This window comes from Montipora foliosa, chromosome 9 (assembly GCF_036669935.1).
Source record: "Montipora foliosa isolate CH-2021 chromosome 9, ASM3666993v2, whole genome shotgun sequence".
In the NCBI taxonomy this organism is placed as follows: domain Eukaryota; kingdom Metazoa; phylum Cnidaria; class Anthozoa; order Scleractinia; family Acroporidae; genus Montipora; species Montipora foliosa.
In genome coordinates, this window is record NC_090877.1 from 42,098,943 (window position 1) to 42,103,942 (window position 5,000).

The window sequence follows — 5,000 nt, forward strand, 5'->3', positions numbered from 1 at the left end:
GTTTCAAATAGGGCCGAATGTCTCCTAATTTTTTAGAGATGGCGTGGTGGTTTAAAACCTCTCGGAAAATGTATGAAAAGAAATACTGATTCTCAGTGAAGTCATAGACATCTATTCAAATAAACACTTATCATTCATGGGAGGTCTCGTATTTAGTGAGTTAAAAGTTACGTTTATTTGTGAAAGTGTACACGTGCACGAGTCACCGCTAGTCACTAGACAAATTTTATAAGAAATTGAGAACGTCACCATGCACAAATCAGAAAAAAAAACTAGTTGAAAACAGGTCCCAAGACGCAGGTAAAGCGTAAAACGTATCACTCTGGTTTATTAACTCACCATTTACACCGTTGAATTTTTAGCACGAACTACGGTTTTACCATTTTATACCCATTACATTGTGGTGACTCGTTGTGGTGAAAGGATACTGCTCTTATGGACACTTCCCTTTGTGAGATTCCTGCCTCATCCATGAGCCGCTTACAAGTAAAGTTAAAAATCCCTTCTCTTTCTCATAGACAGACTACCGTTCTCAGAAGCAGTCTTCTCTGCCGGTCACTCAGTTCGGGACTTGGGCCCCTCTGAACACTTTCCTTACACTTAGTTGAGAAAACATACAGTTCTTTTGCTATTCTCAATACACTTTCATGAGCAATATGACAAATTTCGGTTACTCTATGTACAGTAAAGTCTTTAACAGAACATTAATCAAATGCAAGTACCGGTACCTGTGTAACTTCCATTTTGTAATATGGATGTATTGCTTTGAGTCCACGAAATAAATAGACCTAGTATAATCGGCTAACTCAATGATGTACCCAATTCAAACCCTTTAGGAATAAAACGTTTTGTTCCAGGTATTTCCATATTATTTAAATGTGCAGGCTACATCAAAATTCCAATACAAATAATCTTAATCATTGAGTGAGTCGATTTAGTCATATATTGTTTACTTTCCCTCAAAACCCGATTTGAAAATATACATTTTTCTGACCCTGATTGGCACAAACCTGATACATTAACTCAGTACTTGTATCTTATTAATAAATAAATATATCCATTTTAAAAAAGCCATCGTATACCTACCTACATATCTTGTACCTCATTAAAACCTCCCTAGGTCCTGTCGCTTACGCGCCGTTGGACTAAGTGCATTAACTTGTGTGATTACAATTCGTTATATACCATTAAATTAACGATGACGTGTAGTGCGTTGGCATCTCGTCAATTAATAATTTTCGATCACAGCAAAGTTTTCTTATTTTCGAGCATTTCGGTATTTCTTTTCAGTTTCTAAATGTCTCTATTCTGTTGATAACGATGTTCTTTTAGCCCCACAGTTTGAGACTTCGTTATGTGGTTGTTGAATGTAAGCGAGGACAATTTGCGAGCCAACATGGCGAGCCATGCGAGTCAACATGCGAGTCACACAGTTATTGAAAGCTAACCATTTTATAATGGCTGCTTTGCTTTCAAAGCGATTGCCAAGCGCACTTTAATGATCTGAGATTACAAATGTATTAGATTTCAGGTCCACTATGCAGCGTGACACAACGTGAATAGAAAGCCATTAGGTTTGTTTGGGCAGTTTCGGACGAGCGCTGTGCAGTCGTGATCACACGTGATTACACTACGATAACTTCGATAACTAACCCTAACCCTACCTAAAAATTACAGAGCCAAGCGGCAGTTTACAGAAACAGCTACTGCCAGAACGGAGGCCAGAAAAAACCTGCCGGAAAAAACCCCGTTGGGGGAAAATAAGGCAGGAAACCTGGGTAGGATCCATGACGTCAGCTCTGAATGCCAATCCTACGAAGGCCACCCTGCAAAGACAGAATTGAAACGAAAGCGTGAACTACTATTTAAACTGTGGTAGAAAAAGAAAAAATAAAATAAGAAATAAAACTCGTTCATAGTATTGGCGTTGGCCAAGAATGATCTCCCATGTGACAAAACTCTCTTGTAATGGCTGTCATCGTGTCCTATGATGCACTGAACAGGCCCAGTCCCCACTGCTCTCATGCCGCAGAAATATTTCATTTCCACCTAATTCATATTCATGCAAAGGCCAGCTTTTACATATTTCAGCTCTACTACACTACGTTGTGTACGAAATCGGTTTATCATTTTGGAATTAGCTCATGAAACGATTTAGTTTGGACTAGACTTCTAAAGATAAATTCGTTAGAGTGGGGGTTAATATCTAACATGCTTAAGTAATCTTTTCAGTATTGAAACTGGACAGACACTACTGCTTGATTGGGCAATCACAACCTTCGCCTGCGAACGCAGGCGTATTTCCGGCGGTCGTTTCTCTCGGGGGAGAGAAACTACCGCCGGAAATACGTCTTCGTTCGCAGGGTAAGTAAATACCCGCATGTAAGGACCTAGTGTTTTAAGAACCTGCTGGCAGAAATTTCCCATTTTTATACCCAAAATATAAGAACCTGTTTAGCCAAGCAAAATTTATCAGGTTCTTAAATGTGAGTTATGGGATATTTTTATAAGCATTTTTAACTAAGAAGTATAACTTTTGTGACTTTGAGAAATAGAGAATACTTCATTGAAAGTATGCACATACAGTTTTAATAAGGAAACTGTAGTTCTTTGAACACTAAGAGGTGCATTTCTTTTGTTTGTTTGTTTGTTTGTTTCATTTCATATACTGTAGCACTATGATCAATTATGATGATTCCATCATAAAATGAATGTGACCAGAAAATTAAGGCAAAAGGACTAGTTTTGCATTTTTTACTTATCCCATTTAGTATTTTATTTTGTATGCAAATATTTCTGTAAAGATACTTTGTTTATAGTGTATATAATTTTTTAGTTAGTCTTGCACAAAGCTCATGACAAGACAGTTATAAATAAATGCTGTATCATAAAGGACCAAACCTATTTTTTCTGCTTGTACAGGAATGGTTTCTACTGAAAACTGAAGAACACAATGAAGAACCTACTTTAGCATAAATTGCCAATAACTACCCCCAAATATAAGAACTTGTTTTGCCAAACTTGGAAAATGTAGGTTCTTACACGCGGGTTTTTACTGTATCTGGATATATATACTTTCCAGTCACAAACTTAAGTAACTTACATATAACTTAAGCTTACCGATTGTTGCTGTTGCAGTTGTAAAAGTTCTAACTGCATTTGAAGACTGAGCTTTCATTTCCTTCCGAACATAAACAAATAACAAAATTTCTGTCATACTTGTAAACTTATTCTCAAAATATTTATGAAACTGACAACAAGAAAATTAATGGCTCAAACCAACCTGACCCGCTGTCTTAATTCGCTTCGTCGACTGCGCGCTTTCTTAGTTTTTTCAGCACAATAGCAGCCTCTACACAGAAGATTTTCGTTTGTTTTTACGAATGGCGAAACAACGTGTTTTTTGCCGCAAACACGACAGCCAATCTTATAGTGGTACATCACTTGCACGCTTTCAACTTATTCGCCAACAGGCGAAGGGAGCCACGGAAGCTTCTAAGACTCTTCTAACACTAAAAAGTCGAAGTGAAGCTATGATCTTCGCAGTTACGAACGCAATTTTTACAATTGCGTAGAGAAGCCTGAAAAATTCAGGACTTCAACGGGGTTTGAACCCGTGACCTCGCGATTCCGGTGCGACGCTCTAACCAACTGAGCTATGAAGCCACTGACGTTCATATGATTCATTTCATATATCATTTCATCATTGATTCATTCCTCACGGGACCATTACAACCCACAAATGACCACCTCCCAACGTCAGTGGCTTCATAGCTCAGTTGGTTAGAGTGTCGCACCGGAATCGCGAGGTCACCGGTTCAAACCCCGTTGAAGTCCTGAATTTTTCAGGCTTCTCTACGCAATTGTAAAAATTGCGTTCGTAACTGCGAAGATCATATTAGCTTCACTTGATTTCATATCCGCAGTTCATATGATTCATTTCATATGCCATTTCATCACTAAAAAGTCCTTCGCATGGTGGAGAAAAGTTTTGCAACCCCTCATCATTTCCCGCCTTTGCAAACGCGGCTACCAGCTAAAAGTTAGAATCTTCCAGGAAAAAAGAACAAGCGATCGATTCTTTCCCTTTGCCGAGAAAGCTCGATGACCTCTTCCTCTCTGGCAGCCATCTGCCTTGCAACGAGATTATGCGCATGCATGAAATGGATTCCTAACGGACCAATCAGACAAAAGTCTCCATTGCTTCTCGCAATATGATTAGCAATGGAGACTTTTGTCTGATTGGTCCGTTAGGAATCCCATTTGATGCATGCGCATAACCTCGTTGCAAATAGACTATTTATATCGTATTTGACGACGCGTGTGATCTGAAGAAGAAATCAAAGGGTCCCAAAAAAGCATCAAATCATCCAGGACAACGTAGAAAATAGTAGCTGAGTGAATTTTATTTATCTAGCTGTCCATAAAGTGAGTTTTCGAAAAGAAACATCGCGATTTGAAGTTTTTATGGAACATTTTCCTCGATTAGTTGACTGTCTCAAAATAACGTGACGTCACTCGCCCTCGCATCCTTAGGGTTGTCTGCCTGTGGTTAACCTGCGATCAGGCCCATTTTTAGCTTCGCTCATATGTTCTCTTATGTCGTCGCTCGCTAAAATTGGGCCTGACCAAAAGTCTCTCAAGAATTCCGGACGGTCCGACCAAACTCGTGATCTGATTGGCTGTTGAAACGCCGGAAGTGAAAATGCCATTGTGATTGCGCGGAGCCTCGCGAAGTCCTCGAGACTAATCCGCCATAAGTGCACGAAAAAATTTGCTCGCTTCTGTTCTTACAATGTGGACTGTGCAACTTGATTTTATTTGTATAAATGGAGATATGCCATCTGAGACATCTCATAACTTGTCCAGAATCGGGTTTGAATCTCTGGAACGAGTGAAATTAGCGATTCCGTTGTCGAGCTCTGTGGCCATGTGGTTGAAAGTACTTTGAATTGGCACAAACTTCCCTGATGTTTTGAAAGCTAAATAGCTGGTTCTTT